At 40.2% G+C, this 18,738-nt stretch overlaps 1 protein-coding gene and 1 long non-coding RNA gene across 2 annotated transcripts in view; one reads left to right on the top strand and one right to left on the bottom strand.

Moving 5' to 3' along the window:
- CDH13 (cadherin 13) overlaps window positions 1-18,738 on the bottom strand; it is a 1,034,982-nt gene that overhangs the window by 655,887 nt on the left and 360,357 nt on the right. The gene's annotated exons all lie outside the window — the stretch shown is intronic.
- LOC120228762 lies at window positions 1,208-6,190 on the top strand. Its single transcript, XR_005527584.1, has 3 exons — window positions 1,208-1,441; window positions 3,381-3,528; window positions 5,447-6,190. It is a non-coding gene; the product is annotated as an uncharacterized LOC120228762 (long non-coding RNA).

Genomic DNA, 18,738 nt, shown 5'->3' with positions numbered 1-18,738 from the left:
CTTTGGCAGAAGTATAGCCCCAATGAAAATACATGCTCTGTAAGTGTCACTTTCCATTTTACAGAAAAACAGACTGAGTCCCGGAGAGATTGCTTAACTTGCTAAAGTGCATACACTCAGAGAAAGCAGGAACCTGTCCTCAGTCCATCTGTCTGCCTCTACAGTTCAAGGTCTCAGTGCATCCATTTCCTGGGAAATGATGCATAAGAGGGAAATGGGAAGTTGCCCCATCCTGACGTCCTGACGCCACTCATTCATCCCTCTAGGCTTCTCAGAAGTGCCAGGTAAGGACGTACTGAAGGATCAAATCCATATTCAGGATCCGGCACATCATAGACACCCAATGTAGTCTAGTTTTCTTCCCAGCTTGCACTATCAAATAGCTAAGGATTGCAAAATTGGGTCCTTGTTTGTTTTAGATAGATACCTTTACCAACTCAGGAGAAGATGCTCTAGACTGTGGTTCTTTTTCAAGGCTATGAGAATCACCTGGAGAGCACTAAAAAGAATAGAAATACCTGCTCAACTCCCAACCAAGATTCTGATATAACTGGACTGGTCTGGGGTCTGGACATTAGTATCTCTTTCAAGCTCCCCCAGACAAATCTAATGCAGGACCTCAGACAATGGATTGCTTGTTGAGATGCCAGGTTTCTACATTTCCCATCCATCCTTGGCACAGAGAGGAGGTTTGGGACCTAGCATGCCAGGAACTGCTATTCCCATGCCCTAAGAAAGGGCCATTTTAATGGTAGGCATCTAAGCCCTTTTCCAATCCTGGTTCATGTGTAGCAGCCCTGTGACCTTGGGCAGACCATCTATCCTCTTTGCACCTCAATGACTTCGTCTATAAAGTGGGACATAATAGCACCTCCCTCACAGGTACTGTGATTCTTCTGGTGAGCATTCAACATGATCATATATACCTACATGACAGTTAGCATGGTGTTCTATGAATAAGAATTATCACCATCATTACTTCTATAATTGCGGGCTTTAAGGAAGTGATGTTTTCCTTTTCCTGCACAGCTTCCTGCACCAGCTGGATTTTCACCTGCCTCCTGGGTCCTTCCTTCTCTTTCTAGTCAGGTACCCATGCTCTGGCCTGCTGGGCCGAGCGTGGTTGCCATGGAGATGGTTACTATAGGTGCCTCAGCTGGGGGCCAAGGGTGTGAGGCAGATGATTCCAATCCAGCCTTGGCCCATCTTTGAATCCTCCTACTTTTCTTGGTAAATCCCAGCCTTGAGAGGTTGTGAAGGAAAAGATGACATCAAAGGAGTAAAATTACAGGCCCTGCCCACAGCAGACTCAACAGATAAATGGATTGTCTCTATAGATAACTTCCTACCAATCTAAGGTATTATTTTTCCTAAAAGCATGACATTGCACTGAGAGATTCACACTCATGATTGCAATGAATCTTCACATAACCACTGCAAGGTAGGTAATTTTTTCTTTCCCTCTAGGAACTGAGACTTGGGGAGGTTGAATAAGGTTAGGGCCATGCAGTTAGTCTATGCTAGTCTGCCACGGTGAATGTAATCCTTCCTTCAAGGCTCCCAGCCTACAGTTCTGCCACATTTTCATAGATGATCCATTATTCAGTTAATATCTTTCTTTTACTTGTCTCATATTATTTATTCTCACAAATTATTTGAAGATAACATTTATAATACATGTTGGATGTACCAGATGTTCTTTATCTCTAAAAATGTTAAATGAAATCTAAAGAGTCAAATGAAAACAAAAATTTGTCTTTGCAGCCACTAGAGCCCTCCCGAAATGCTGAACTGGGCTCCATGCCTCTCTGCACATTCCTCATTTGGATAAATTCATGCCTGGCTCTCTCCTACTCAGGTTCATAATCTACAAGGGATCCAATAGAACTCCATATGATTATTTGATATAATCCAGCAGGCCTTCTGATATTTGAAAAAATATATTTAACATAAATAATTCAGGTTTGAGAGAGATGCAAACCTTAGAAAAGGCATAGATCTAGACTTTGCCAGAGACAGCAACTTTGGCCATAGGTAAATGGCAGATCTGAAATATATGAAAAATACTCAATAAAAAGAGAAACAATTCACCATACTTTTTTTCCTTTTTCCTCCTAGAAAAACAGACTCTACTCCCCCCCCATTATAATTTTACCTTAAAATCCCTATTAAAGGGTGCAACTGATAGCCTCAGCCTTGCATTGTTGTTTCATATTATTAGCTTTGCTGACACAACCACGATATCCGTGATTCTCAAACTTCAAATTTTTTTAAGGTTTTATTTATTTATTTTTGAGAGAGACAGAGACAGCATGAATGGGGGAGGGGTGGAGAGAGTGAGTGAGAGAGAGAGAAAGAGAATATCCCAAGCAGGCTCTGCGCTGTCAGCACAGAGCCTGATATGGGGTTTGAACCCATTAAACTGTGAGATCATGACCTGAGCTGAAAACCAAGTCTCACAATTAACTGACTGAACCACCCAGGCACCCCTCAAACTTTTTAATAGAGATTGAGTCAGTGCATGTTTGGGGACACAGGTTTCAAAGAACATATTAAGGATGAAACTGAATAGTTTGTGTCTATTTTTTTTAAATTGTATTTTTTTATTTGAGAGAGAGAGAGAGAGAGAGAGAAGGAGGGGCAGAGAGAGAGGGAGACACAGAATCTGAAGCAGGCTCTAGGCTCTGAGCTGTCAGCACAGAGCCTGACACAGGGCTTGAACTCAGGCCCCATGAGATCATGACCTGGGCTGAAGTCAGAACACTTAACTGACTGAGGCCCCAGGCACCCCATCTACCAATTTTTAAAAAATGTGTTTCTATAGAGACCATCCCCCTCAATAGCTTGGAATGACACCATGACGATAATTGAAAAACATTCTAATAAACAATTAAATTTGTGAACAAATGTTCAAAATCTCTATCTGAGGAGGAAAAATAAACTTTCTGTGCTAATATGAACCTACAAAGGACTTCCTAACATAGTTTATCACTATGGCATTTAAAATAGCTTCTGGAAATAAAAAAATATACATATAATATACTGTACATAGGGATTTATTGGAATCAAGTGCACAACATCATTCTTTGCGATAATCTTTGAACACCCCAGGAGAAGAAAGGGGGAAGTGAAAACTCCCCACCTGGGGGAAAAATGCAAATGAGACAAATGGCACCACTCAGAGTTTCAATTATGCTTTCAGCATGTTTCCACTCAAAATGTCCTCTGGGCTTAATACAAATGTCACAAAAAGACAAACTTCAGCCGGGAGACAAAACCACAATTGAAATGGGAAGTTTGGCACATGAATTAAGGGGTTCAATCTTCCTGACCTTGATTTTATACTTTTTTATTTCTTTCTTTTGAATGTGATTCTTGAGGATGAAAATCCAAAAGACATAGATTTCTTACCATCTTGAAATGTGTGAGCAAGCAAATTAAGCTGTATTATGATCCCAGGAAATACGAAAATGCAAATGGATTTAAATTTGTCTGCAAAATATAGATCAGTCTTGCTCATGTAGATAGGTATGTACTAAAATATGCAATTTGTCCTACTTTTATAAGTGTTTGGGGGTCAGTCTATGATCCATACGCTCACATCTTCGATGGCCAAATGGTCTTAAATACATATATACATTTGTAGAGACTTGAAAATTGGTCTGCATGTGAGAGATATGTGTAACTCTTAGAGTTGGTGGTTAGACTGCTTGTCCAGTTGGCTGAGTTTGTGTGTGGATCAGTAGCCCATGGGCTTTCAATCAGTCTTCCTAGAAGCCGAATCTCTCCCACAGATAGATGTGCTTGGATCTACAGATAATCTGCTTTTAGCAATCTCTAGTCACACACAGAAGGGAGTGGCTTTGTTTCAGCAGTTATGTTGGTTAGGGGAAAAGTCCTAATTCATAGCATTTGCCAATGTCTGTGGTGTAAATATTCTAAATATGGCTGATTTCAGCTACCAATGTGTCTTCACTTGGCTTGCATTTTCTAGAAACTTAACAACCAGTTCTCAGGAGCACACATATTAGCTGGCTCCAGCACGCCACTGAGACCAGGAAATGACTCTGTCTAGCAGAATGTAAATTGTTTACTCTCCCTTAGGATATATCAGATATCCCAGTACCCCTGGCCTCATTAGTAAAACGGAATCCAGTTGTTCCAATAGTAAGAAGATCTACATATTTGTTCATTTGCTAGTCCTTGCTAGGACATGGAAAGCTGTGCCTTTCTGATAACTAAAGTAGCATTTAATTCAGAAACATCAGATGGACTCTCCCCAGGATACAGAGCAAGACTAATTGCTTTTCACATCCCTCAGTATCCCACTGACATCCAGAGGTACCAACTTCCTTTAAAAGAGTTCATAAGGCTTAGTCCAGAGGCTCTATGAATCTGCCCAACTGAGAGAAACAGAAAGCATTTCCTATGGTTTCCCTGAACCCCTTCATTTCTCAAATGTTCTAGCCAATCAAACTTTCATTAACATATGTTCGGTCCTACCCACATTGGTCCAGATCTCCAGGTGATACAATAGGCACCTCACCCAGTCTTCACTTATTCTACCCTCCTGATACCTAAACACGTTGAACGGTACCCTGTACTCCACTGTTGGCCTGGAATCAGCACTGATATCTGCACAACTTCTGTAAGGTTGTGGGCATGACTCATTAGCTCAGGAACACATTTCACCTGCAAAGTCTTTGTAGATTTGATGAGTGCAGAATGCACAGTCTTAATACTATCTTACATTTTGATTCCAACTTTGATAAAATAGAGTTTCAGTTCTATCTAGACAAAGATATTATAACGAATGACCTTGTCAGGTGATCTACAGAAACCTATTTTTGCCATGTAAACCCTTAAGGGCTTCCTCTTGGAACAAGACAGGGCCCACATCTACTTTCAGGGGATTTTCTGCCTACCATTAAAAATTGAGCTGCTAGCTCTCAAACTAGTCTTTTCTGTCAGGGTTACATTTTCCTTTTGTTACAGATTCTTTAAAACATGGCAGATTGTTTTCTGAAAGAATACTGTGCATCGTCTATCCCATGGTACTTATAATCACTATGAATTTGTATTTCAAATTGGAATTACTTTATATGGCATAGCGCTTGACACAATATACACTCAACCTTGTTCATTGAATGAATAAACAGCAGAACTGCAACCTGACAGCTAAGCAAATTTGAAACTCCCCAAACAAAACTGAGAATGATGGCCCAAACTCATATGAAGATTTGAATTAGTCGATTGAAAGGCACCCAATCAGCGAAATATTAATCACAGACTCAGCAGCTTTGAGAATCACCAAGTCTCAGATTTACAGAGATCCCCTCTCAGTGATTTCCGTAGGACTAGCCCATGTCTCTTACATAGCCTTTAGTTTCTGAGTTATCTAGTAATTATGTGCAAACGTGTCTCCCTCCCTATTTCTGTGTACCAGATAAGTTAATGGGAAGAGAGCCTTGCTCCCTGGCAACATTCAAGAGTTTTGGCCTTGCAGTTGGAGTCATCTGGAGACATGTGGCAGAGTGTCCTGGCTGAACCTAAATCGTGACTCAGATCCTGATCGTGTCTGATGCAATAAGACCTGTGGTTTCCCAAATACCGGTCGATTGCATGGGCAGATCCGCGAAGGGAGGAAGGGACCTGTGAGGAGGGAAACTTCTATATGGTCACTTAGAGAGAGGCAGAAACAGAAGGAAGACAGAACTCAAAATTGGTTCCTACTCCATCCCCATGGGTTTGTAGTTCAAGAAAAGAATAAGCTATATATACAAGCTTAAAGATTCACAAACCATAGGCAATTTAGGTAATCTCAAGCTCTTTTAGCCTGGTTCCCTATAAACTGTGATGGTTAATGGTGGCTTGGCCTCATTTCTAAATGGAGTACACCTTGACTTTGCTCTGGTACAATGGAGGCAACAGTTTTGTGTCTCCTGGCATCTTGGAGGTTCATGGCTTTGAAGATCCTAGAGATGGACTTTGAGAAGCAGCCTTCTCACAAAGAGTGGTGAAGAGACACTTCCTTCAAGAGATTTTCAGGTACACTAAGCAACAAAGAGGCCAGAGGGAAGGTTCATGGGAGAATAATTTGTGAGTTTGTGTGAGGTCTTTCCAAAATCATCTTAATGATGGCCAGGGGAGGGGGTAAGTTGAAGTTTCACAACTGTGCAGGTGAGGGCTACAAGAATGTATTGTGCAAAGATTGTTATTTGCATGAGCTCATTATTGTTCAGACACTAGTAAAGCCTGAAGAAATTCAGATTTCCATTTGGAAGGGCTAGTATTTCTGGATGAAATAATTTGCTTGTTACTAGATGCTTTCAAGTAGAACCTAAATGGCTATTCAGCAGGAATGGTGTAGAAGAGATTCTGATGTTGGATGATGTCTCTTAAAATTGGGAAATCCTATTATTCTAAATCTCAACATATTATCTAGCAACCCATTAAAAATATTTTTTTTCCACTTACAATGTGCAGGATAGTAGGCAGTAAGGGATAAATGCCAACAGAAAGATGAATACGGTAGATTATCTGCTTTCATAATATTCAGAGTCTAGAAGACTGGACCACACAACCATCTGGGGGATTGCCCTGTTGAAGGATGTGTTCCATTTCTTCATTGTATCAAAAGACCAAACAAGCACCACAGGGTAGAAATTACAAGCAAACAAATCAATAGGTAAATAAAATAATTTATTTCTAGCAGCAAGAGAAAGTCAACTAATGAGCAGGCACATCATTATCAGAAAGCATCCAAGATGAGGGATTATCAACAAGTATTTCTCACTTTATGAATGAGATGTGTTCTCTAAAAATTGCTTAGAAAGCAAATTTCAGTTTATTTTCCCTATATTTTATTATAAAGTTGGATGTTTTCTTCTCAACAATGTTTTGGCCTTAAGCCATAATAAAATCATGTTTAAGAATGCAGCAACACATGAGAAACGTTTGAAGCAATGAACTATAGTTTTCAGGTAAATATATATACTAATACAAAAGCAAAATAGTGAAAATATACAAATCACATAAGCACATTTTTTAATGGATGTTGAGAGTTTGAAGATTTAATTATAACCTTGCCCATCATCAATTTAGCAAGACAGCATCATGGATCTAAAGGGCCTTTAGTGTTGACCCAATCTCTTACCTAGAACTCTAGGTGGAATGATCAATTGATCTTTTACTACACTCCCATGGAAAGTTTTGGAAAGGATAAGGGAGGTGTGGAGATGAAAGCAGGTAGGAGTGCAGCAGTGGTAGCCCAACATTTGGAAATAAATAAAAATGTCCAAGATGAGCAAACAAAAGTCCTGCAAAATGAGTCTTCAGAGAACGTGTATTGAATCAGCTTCTGATTTATAAGTATTAAAATAAATGTATAAAGTGTTATCAATAATAGAGAAGACATGGTCCCATCTCCTAAAGATCTTATAATCTATAATCTGAAGCAGTGCTCAGTGAACAATGATCTCTAAATGTTGAAATGGGGAAGAGGAAGGTGGATTCTGGGAGAAGTAACTGTTAAGCTTTTTAAAAAAAGTTGTTATTTAAATTCCAGTTAATTAGCATACAATGTAGTATTTGTTTCAAGTGCACAATGTAGTGATTCAACAATTCCATATGCCCAGTGCTCATCACAACAAGTGTACTCCTAAAGTGTACTCCTTAATCCCCATCACCTATTTAACCCATCCTCCTACCCATCTCCATTCTGGTTACCATCAGCTTGTTGTCTATAATTAAGACTCTATTTCTTGGTTTGGCTCTCTCTCTTTCTCTCTCTCTTTTTTTCCCCTTTGCTCATTTGTTTTGTTTCTTAAGTTCCATACAAAAGTGAAATCATATGGTATTGGTATATCTGACTTACTTAGTTCACTTAGAATAACACTCTCTAGCTCTATCCACTTCATTGAAAATAGCAAGATTTCATTTTTATGGCTGTGTAATATTCCATTATATCTATATATCTATATTTATATCCATCTATCTACCACATATGTATCTATATATCTATCCATCTATCTACCATATCTTCTTTACCCATTCATCACTTGATGGAATGATGAAAACCTGGGCTGTTTCCATAATTTTGCTATTATAGGTAATGCTCCTATAAACAATCGGGGTGCATTTATACCCCTTAATTAATATTTTTGTATTCTTTAGGTAAATACATAGTAGTGTAATTGCTGTATGGTACAATAGTTCTATTTGTAACTTTCTGAGGAAACTTACTATTATCCAGAGTGGCTGCACCAGTTAGTCTTCCCACCAAGTGCAAGAGGGTTCCCTTTTCTCCACACCCTCTATAACACCTGCTGTTTCTTGTGTTGTTAATTTTAGCCATTCTGACAGGTCTGAGGTTATATCTCATTGTAGTTTCGATTTGCATCTCCCTGATGGTCAGTGATGTTGAGCATCTTTCTGTGTGTCTGTTGGCCATCTATATCTTCTTTGAGAAAATGTCTATTCATGTCTTCTGCCCATTTTTAAATGTATCACTCATTTTTCATGTGTTAAGTTTTATAAATTCTTTATATATTTTGGATACTAACCCTTTATTGGATATGTCAACTGCAGGTATCTTCTCCCATTCCATAGGTTGCTTTTTTTGTTTTGTTCATTGTTTCCTTTGCTGTGCAGAAGTTTTTATTTTGATGAAATCCCAATAGTTTATTTTTGCTTTTGTTTACCTTGCCTTGAGGGCAAGAAAGAACTTCTAGAAATAAGGTTCTGGGAGGAGACATAGCGGGTGGAGTGTTTCAGGATTGGTAGAATCCAAGGTAAGTGTTAGAAATTCTACAGCCTAGGAACATATGGCTTGACAGAAGTTAAATGGTCTGTCTAGGGTTGAAAGAGGTGTCAAAGGCAGAGTTGAGTGCAATCTTGAAGTAAGTGATTAGATCCATCAGGGGAAAACTCATAGAGCAGAAACCAGAAGTCTCTGTAGGTCAAATTTTAGGTAACACCTAAACTCTGAAGAAGGGTGAAGAAAATGCATGAATGGGGCCCCACCAGATCATTATGCAGTCCCAGAACATCTAAAACTATTCAAGAGCTTTTAAAGGCTGGGAGAAAAGCTGGCTGTGGAATTTGCTATCAGCAATCTATCTGAAACTTTTATCAGAGAACTACTGAGATTTGGAGTTTCTGCAGACCAACCCCTGCTATTGTACCACAAAGCCGTCACAAATTCCCAGATCACAGCAAACAGAACATCATAGAGGGAGGACAGCAGCGGAGTCTGATCTATGGTCTTCAGTAGGGTTTGATTTTCATAAAACTCATAAATAATCTGTAGACAGTGCGTGAATGAGTATCTTCTGTATAAAACATCCTGAGGCGTTTTGAACAACCCATCCTTCATTCCCTGTGGATACCAAGAATGCTTCTGCACAGAGATGGCCTTATGCCACCTGCATTCCAGAGGGTTTAGAAACGTTTCCAGAAGATGTACTTGTGCTTGGGAGCCCAAATACGCCGTCTGAGGCAACAATCCTTCCTAAAGGATATACTCAAGATATTGACAAGGTAGGTGGCTTGATAATAACCAGCAGCTTTGCCAGTCAACTTCCATAGAGTGTGGAACACCGGCTTCTACACCTTCCTAATTTCTTCCTGACCTGTCCTTTGGTAACCTGGGAGTTCTTTCAGGGCAAAAGCCTCTTAAAAGCTTTATCTTCATCTTTCTGGCTCTGCTTTGTGCTAACCCTGGCAAGAGCTGGCAATCAGAAATATTAACCAACTCTTTGGTTGCAACCAATTAATTCATTCAGCTCTTCCCTAATTGTAGTGGGTGAGACACTCGCCAGCTGTGATAACAAATTGGTTCTATCTAGTTGACAAAACCTTATCAGGAAATTAAAATAAGATGATCTGGCTTATAATACATGAAGTACAATTAACTCTTGTATTCATATATGGTTTTCTGATGTAAGGAAGAAAATGATCATCCCCGTAGGTCATGTCTATTCATCCTCCAGTTGCCAAGAGATTTTTATTGCATCCCTTATGCCATATGGCATCGTCTCTAGCTTCAGCCTCGTGGGAATGGAGGAGGAGGCCTGCCAAGAGTGTCTCATCAGTTGTTAAAGGTGTCCCGCTTTCTTGTGATTTCTTCACTCAACAATAGCCCGTGTTCATTTCCTTAGGAAGTAAAAGCCACTGCATCTGAAGGCCTTTGTTCTGCTTTCCACCCTACCTGAATTATCATGGGATGAGCATGAGCCAAATGTAAATCATAGCTTTCCATCAAAACTGGCAACTTTCACAATTGAAGGATTCTTATATGGGATCTCACGTATATTACTGTGATTATAGGAGGCCCCAAGTGTCTGAAAATGTTCTTTTTGCACGTACCCACGGCAAGTCTAAGGTTCCTAAAATTTATTGCTAGTGCTTTTTCTTTATATATATATATATATGCTACAAGCTGAAGCATATGGCCCCACACAACTGTGATATTTACAATAATGAATCACAGATGTTTAAATGGATGTAATCTGAAAACACTTAAATGCTAAGATGCTGAAATCTTACTGCAAACATTGCAAAGTGAGGACCTTTGGATTATGTTCATTTTCAGATATTATCACAAGGAATAGGACTTTACATATCCTAGGAAAATAGCAGGCAGAAAGAAATGACTCCCCCTCCCCCTTTCAAGAAATACAGTGTTTAAAGTAAACAAGGAACTCCAAGGGTGTAGATTTGATAACTGGATTGTAGTCCCTTCTAGAATTAAGGGAGGTGCGCCTGGGTGGCTCAGTTGATTAAGCATGTGACTTTGGCTTAATCAGGTCAGGTCATGATCTCATGGTTTGTGAGTTCAAGCCCCGGGTTGGGCTCTGTGCTGTCAGCTTGGAGCCTGGAGGCTGCTTCAAATTCTGTGTCTCCCTCTCTCTCTCTGTCCCTCCCCCACTCATATTCTGTCTCTCAAAAATGAATCAACATTAAAAAAATTTAGTATTAAGGGAGAACTGGCACAGTGGGTATTTTTTTACTGTGCAACCATCTTATAAATTCATATTGTATGAACGGTTATTTTTAAATACAAAAAAAATTTAAAATGTTACTGTACTGAAATGGAAGACACACCCATTTACCATTCATCACTTCTCATTAGCCCCATTAGCCATCACACTATTTGATGTATATTCTACCAGACTTACAAACTATATCCACAGTCATCCAATAAGTAGTCTCATTCTTCTATCTATACACACATTTTTTCCCTCTTATATTTCATGTAAGTTCATATATAAATATACTTAGTTCTTCTCCATGACTGCATAACACCACTTAGTATGGATGTCCTATTATTAAAACAGTTCTGGACACTCAGTTTTTCCTGTTTCATAATTAAGAACCACGTAGTAGTAAACACTTTATACCTGCCTTTTTGCATATATGTGCAAGTATTTTTCTCCAGTTGAAGAGTGATCTTGGAAACTGCTGATTCAAAAGAAATGCCCATTTAAAATATACTTAGACACTGACAAATGGTCCACCAGAAAGGCTTTATTGATTTGGACTCTAATCCAAAGTATATTAGAGTTCTCTTTCCTCATACCAACAGTGGAAAATACACTTCTTGTATTTTTTGCCAGTTTGATAGTTGGAAGAAAGTCATGTTGTTAATTTGTGTATTCATGATGAATTGTGAGGTTAGTAGGCATTGTCTCATAGAACTGGCTATTTTTATTTCCTTTTCTGTGAATTTCAGGGTCTGTCAGAGTATTCAGGAATTCACACTGTCAAGTTGTCAATCAAATTTTTCCTTGCTTTTCCCCTCACCAGAGTCTGAGCTTCTTAAAGGAGGGAAGTGTGTCTTGTTCCACGTTCTCTCTGTTGTTTAGCCGACACCTGACATCTGTGTTTTGTTGAATGAATACGGGCTTATATGGAAGAGGCCGGTGTTTCTCTGCCACTACACAGTTACTTACCAGAGTCCCACTTTCAGAGAGGAGACTCACTTCAGCCCCGCCCCCCTCCCTGGGTTCCTTTCCCTTTCATGCTGTGCCTCTCCCTTACCAGAAATAAAAGTCTCACACTTGCAGGAATTTGGTCAGTGCAGTAACCCATGTATTTCTAGTACTAGCACAGAGCCAGACAGGCAGCACTTAGTAAATATTTTATAAATGCTTCAATCTTTGTATTATGATCTGTCAACTGTTTTGACACCAGATACCACACTGGCACCTAACTTTGAAAGGTGGACTGGCGTTCTTAATGTCCTTTCCGTTTTTCTGCTCCTGTCCTGTGTTGATGGGCAGCACAGAGTCTCAGGGTTCTGACTGAGGCTTTAATCCCCACTTTGTGGACCAGGGTTTGAGATGTATACAGAGATTGTGAAAATGAGAACTAAAAGCTTGTGGGGCAACTTGTGACCAAATATCCCTCTAAACCAGGAGTCAGGAGTCTATAGCCTGCAACTCAAATCTGGCCCACAACCTGCTTTCAAAGTTTTACTGGAACACAGCCACACTCCTTATTTACATGTGGCTGTTATATATGTAAGTTCATATATAAATGTACTTGATTCATCTCCATGACTGCATAACACCACTTAGTATGGATGTCCTATTATTAAAACAGCTCCCTAGTTCTGGACACTCAGCTGGGGTCTACAATTGCAGGATAAATAGTTGCAAAAGAGACTGTATGGTTCATAAAGCCTAAAATATTTATTATCTGGATCTTGGCAGAAAAAGTTTGCTGATCTATGCTATAGGCCAGGGTCACACCCCTACCCATATATCCCCCCCAACACACTCTTCAAGATATCTACTCTCAGCCACCGGAGTGCTCAGACAAGTAAATTCAGCCACAATGTACTTTGCACTCAGTTTCATAATTAGCACAAAGACTATCAGTGGAGGGGGATAATGGCTAACATACACTTACCTGAATGTTATCTCAATGCCTGAGTATTGCCTTTAATTTTTCCAAAATAAAATCTGCCGGGAGATATTTTCCATTGAAAATAGATCCTCAAGTGGTTTAGCTTTTTAAATACACTTTAAAAATCCATTATCTGCAGTCGTTAAATATATGGACAAGCGCTCATGGAAAAGATGAATATATCCAGAAGAGCAGAAGGGGATTGTGTATATATTTTTTTATGTCTCTAAAGCAATAATTTAATTTACAACCAAGAAATTAGCTGAGAATCATGCTTTTGATCAAGTTCACACATAAAACTGTTTGTCTTCAAGGTCTGTTTCCCACACTGAAAATAATCTGTCATCTTTTAATGTGATTTGTCATTAATTTTTGTTTCTTTTCTTGTACAAAGTCTGTCATTGCTTTCCCCTAAATGACTGAGATGTCTGCTTTTCTTCACTCTCTCAGTGAAGTCCCTTGAAAATTTAGCTTCTGGAAAAATGAAATAGGAATTATGCAGCCCAAAGGTAGTAGGGAAATAGTTATTTTATTTTATCTTATTTTTCTGACAAGGATTAGCTCATTAGCAAGAAACAAAGAACGATTTCTTAAAAAAAAAAAGCACAATTTCTTTGAGCAAAGGGGGAAAAAGAAGAAAGGTAGAAACCAAAAACCCTCAAACTGGTTTAACATCTCCATAAAGTCAGATGCTACACTGGAACTGGAAAAGGATCATCACTGTGTGTTTTATGTACCTAAAAATCCACTGAACTCAGGAAAGTACCACATTTAAACTATAGCACATATTTCCTCTGTAGTTTTATAAGTTTCCATTGGGTGATTCCTGGGTTCTTACTTAGTTCCTTTCAAGCCTGGGTATCATGGATATGAATTCTTCCTTCAGCATCAGAGTCCTGGGAAGAAGGCCCCAGTTCTGGACTCAGATAGGCATAAAAATGACATCTGGTGATATTAACTCAGCAAGACTAGGTGAGAAAGAAAGAAAGAAAAGAAAAGAGAGAGAGAGAGAGATAGGGAGAGAGAGAGACAGAGAGAAAGAAGGAAAGAAGGAAAGAAGGAAGGAAGGAAAGGAAGGAAAGGAAGGAAGGAAGGAAGGAAGGAAGGAAGGAAGGAAGGAAGGAAGGAAGGAAGGAAGGAAAGAAAGAAAGAAAGAAAGAAAGAAAGAAAGAAAGAAAGGAGGGAGAGAGGGAGGGAGGGAGGGAGGGAGGAAGGAAGGAAGGGAGGAAGGGAGGAAGGAAGGAAGGAAGGGAGGAAGGAAGGAAGGAAGGGAGGAAGGAAGGAAAGAAAGAAAGAAAGAAAGAAAGAAAGAAAGAAAGAAAGAAAGAAAGAAAGAAAGAAAGAAAGAAAAAGGCAAGCAGACAGGCCCTCTCAGTCTCTCACAGTGACAACTTTGAAAATAGTAGTCACAGCTGGAATGATAAAACAGGTGCTGTGCTCAGCCATGGACCCTCTGAGGAAAGTGGGCCCAGGTAGGCACAAGACCCCTGGCTCTATGGAGCCTCTTGTTGAGTTTGGGTGTGGAAGTTCAGGAGGGTAAAATACAGTGGTTCCTAAGAGCTCTGCATAATGAAAGATGAACCGGGAGAGGAATAATTGAGACAGGAAGGTGTGAAGAGCAAATTGGGCGTGGAAGGGAGAGAAGAAAGGGGAAAGCCAGAGAGATGGTGGAAGATCATGAATGTATCCTTGCAGCCTTAAACTCTCAGCAAACTCTGCCTTGCTCACAAGTGTGCATGTATGTATGTTTGCATGTGTCTGCAATCTGGTGTAGGAGTCATGTCTCCACTATATACATAAAAAAGCAAAAAAACATAAAGGCAGGGGACCCAGAGGCAAGACAGGTCATGAGGACGTGATCTCCTAGAAACTGATATAAATTAGGGGAAGGGCTTTAGATCTCCACAGCTTATGGGGCTATGAAGTTAGGGGCTCAATTTCAGTTTACCTAACCCTCTAGGGTTTAAAGAGTGCCTGCAAACATCTGATTTACATTTGATATTTATTCAGCTCTTTCCATGAGCCAAGCTGTGTGTTGAGATGTTGCATGGCTTAACCCAAAATAATATTAATTTTTCACAACTCTGGGAGTTACTAGTGTTGTTTCCCATTTTACAGATGAAGAGACTGAGCCTACAGGAGAACATTATTTTTTAATGTTTATTTTTGAGAGAGAGAGAGAGTATGTGAGAGGGGGAGGGGCAGAGAGCAGGATAGAAGATCTGAAGTGGGCTCCACGCTGACAGCAGCGAGCTCCATGCAGGGCTCAAACTCACAAACAGCGAGATCATGACCTTAGTGGAAGTCAGAAGCTCAACCAAGTGAGCCACCCAGGCACCCCTTACAGGGAAGTTTTATACCTGTGAAGCTATACCTTTATGACAGGTATAGAAGAATTTTGTCTCCAAAGAAGTCTGCCTGACTTCAAAGCTCTTACGTCTCAGTACTCTGTTCTGTTGTCTCTCATCTGCTCAGCAAACTGAGTCTCAAGAATTGTGCTGGATTCCATCTGCTTAAAACAGATGCACAGTGAGCCCCTGTGCTTACTGAGAGTGAGTCTGGTCAGTGAGTCAGTCATTTGAAATAAGGTGGTGGGTTGCATACTGGGGAACAGAGTAGAAGTGTGAGCCGAGTTCTCCAGGAAGAAAAGGACACGTCTGGTTTGAGCCTGAGCCACGGAAGGTTTCACAGAAGAAATGACATTTGAGCTTTGCGTCAAAGGACAAGGAGAACCAAACAGCTGTTTCCCACAACTGACTGCAAAAAAGTTTTCTACTGGTGCCAGACATCAAACATGGATTCTGATGGATGCTGCCAAAGGATGTTTCTAGCCCAAGATTCAGAAATCATCTCTAATTGCATAAAAGAAATAACTCTGATTCAGTAGGAGTCTGGGTAGCTCTCACTAGAGCCTTCATCAACCCTGTTTGTAGCAGATATGTCCCCAAGATGATGTTTTTGAAGATCTCCTGAGCAACTACAAAGCACAACAGAAATTTCAAAGTGGGAAGGAGGAAAGAAAACAGGCAGGGGAAATGAAATGTGTGTGAGATGGGGGAGGGTTCCTCTTGATTAAATGTTCAAAAGGAGATAATAAATTAGGAGAAAATGTGAGATCAAAGATGGTTCTATGGTTTCTACTTTTGACTGAAAACAAGAAAGAAGCATCAAACCCTAAATTTTTACTTAGGAGAGTTAGTTTTGTTTCTCTGTAGTTCAAGTTTCCTCTCACAGTTAATTCAAGTGGGAAGGGTTTTTACTGATGTTGAAAATAGTGGTCACCTCTTGGATCTTCAGTGTGTTCATGGGGATAATAATAGGGTTGGCATAGACAGGGGCTTCTCAAAGTGTGGCCCCCTGACTAGCAGCATCAGCATCATGTAGGAGCTTGCTGGAAATGCAGACTCCATGGGCCTCACCTGAGGCCAAGTAAATGAGAGACTCTGGCAGCAGAGTCCCGCAATCTGTGTTTGAACATGCACTCTGGCAGAGTCCAGTTCACACTCAAGAGTGACAGCTCCCAGCATAAATAATCTTCTAGATGACTGGACAGCTACTGAGTCAACAATTCAACATAAAACATTATCCAGTATCATGTAAGCACTATTTGAAACTAATTTTTTTCAAACGAATATCTATTAAATATATATTAAGGGGAGCTTTGGAGCCAGAGTGTACACATGTGAAGAGTCATTCCTCCCAGCTGTATGAGATTATACACAGAATCTCCAACACTTGATTTCCTGATCTGCAAAATGGGAATAATTATGCCTGTTGCCTAGAGGTGTCTTGAGGAAAAAAGAAAAGAAAAGAAAAGAAAAGAAAAGAAAAGAAAAGAAAAGAAAAGAATGTGAATCATCTACAACATAGGACACCTAAAATAGTTGTATGTGTAATTTTTTTTTTTATGTTTTATTTATTTCTAGGAGAGAGAGAGAGACAGCGTGAACAGGGGAGGGTCAGAGAGAGAGGGAGTCACAGACTGAAACAGGCTCCAGGCTCTGAGCTGGCAGTCAGCACAGAGCCCGACGCGGGGCTCGAACCCGCGAACTGCGAGATCATGACCTAAGCGAAAGTCGGACGCTTAACCGACTAAGCCACCCAGGCGCCCCAATAGTATGTGCAATTTTTTTAAAAAATATTTTTATTTATTTCTAGGAGAGAGAGAGAGAGAGAGAGAGAGAGACAGCGTGAGCAGGGAAGGGTCAGAGAGAGAGGGAGTCACAGACTGAAACAGGCTCCAGGCTCTGAGCTGGCAGTCAGCACAGAGCCGACGCGGGGATCGAACCCACGAACCGCGAGATCATGACCTAAGTGAAAGTCGGACGCTTAACCGACTAAGCCACCCAGGCGCCCCTAGTATGTGCAATTTTAAGTAATGGACTCAACTACTGTACTTCTCATTTAATAAACATCATAATGTAATTGAATGAAAAAAAAAAACCTCTTATTGATCCACTGTGCTTAAATCAAGAGGGCTGTTTTTCTGAAACACAGTCTCCCATAGGAGATTTGTCTCCCTCAGAAAATGCAATATAATGGATGCTGGCATAAAAAGGTCCAGTTAAATGTCATTTGGACACTTATCCTCTTGAATGTGGTAGACTTGAAGCACTGATCTATGAAACTGAAAGGAAGGAGGGAGGAAGACCTCATTCTGGCCCAGACCACCATGTTCTTCTGCCAGGCTACTCCAGTAGCTTCTATGCTGGTGTCCCTAGTTTCTTCCCCATCCATACCCACTCCAAAATGGCCTCAATACAGCCAAGAAAGGCCCATTTCATGTTTCTGTAAACCCTTTACTCAAAACCATCTCATTGGGAGTCAAAGCCAAGTTCTTACTCTAAGCTATGACAACCTACATAAGTAGTTCATATTATGCATTGTGTCCTTCTCCTCTTGCCTTCACTTACTCGCTCTAGACTCACTGGCCTCCTGGCTCTTTCTCAGACTCCCAAGCATGCTCCTGCCTCAGGACCTTTGCATTTGCTATACCCTCTGCCGTAATGATCTTCCCCTATACACTCAAGGCTCTCTCTCATTTTCTATTTTCCTCTCCATAGCTACTCTAGTGTCACCTTTGTCAGATGGCCTCCCATCTACCATTTCAGTATTTCCCCACCCTGACATTTCTCTGATTTTTTTTTTCAGTCTTTGGTACTTCCGATTATCAAAATGTATTCCACAGTATATTTACAGTACTTATTGTTTTCTTCTTTTCCAAGAAGGCAAGCTCAGGGTAGCTCAATAGCCTGGAAAAGTGCCTGAAACGTGATAAATCAATATATAGTGAATCAACCAATGAATCAATGAATGAATTGGATTTCTTCATTTTCATTTCTTTACTTAGCTATTGTCGTCTACCAAGCAATTAATGATGAGGGAAATTAGCAAAGTCAGTAGGTAGATAACGAGTTGGAGAAAAGGAGAAGTATAATGTGACCTTTGTAGTTGCTGTTTGGCCAGGTATATAAATATAAGGAAAGAATATAAAGAAAAAAAACCCTTAAATGCATAAGAATTTTAAGACATTTCCTCTCAAGTTGTGTGTGTGTGTGTGTGTGTGTGTGTGTGTGTGTGTTTTAGCCCTTATGGAAAGTTTCTCAAGGGAACAACAGAATTTAGAGTGAGAACCTAGAACCACAGCTCAGAATGTAACAAGTTATAAGACCAAGGACAGGGGCACTTGGGTGGCTCAGTCAGTTAAGCGTCCAACTTCGGCTCAGGTCATGATCTCACGGTTCATGGGTTCGAGCTCCGCGTCGGGCTCTGTGCTGATAGCTCGGAGCCTGGAGCCCGCTTCAGATTCTGTGTCTCCCTCTCTCT

The sequence above is a fragment of the Hyaena hyaena genome, unplaced genomic scaffold, assembly GCF_003009895.1.
Source record: "Hyaena hyaena isolate Hyena2069 unplaced genomic scaffold, ASM300989v1 scaffold_1, whole genome shotgun sequence".
In the NCBI taxonomy this organism is placed as follows: domain Eukaryota; kingdom Metazoa; phylum Chordata; class Mammalia; order Carnivora; family Hyaenidae; genus Hyaena; species Hyaena hyaena.
The sequence above is the reverse complement of the archived record's forward strand: the minus strand, read 5'-3'. Positions and strand labels throughout refer to the sequence as shown.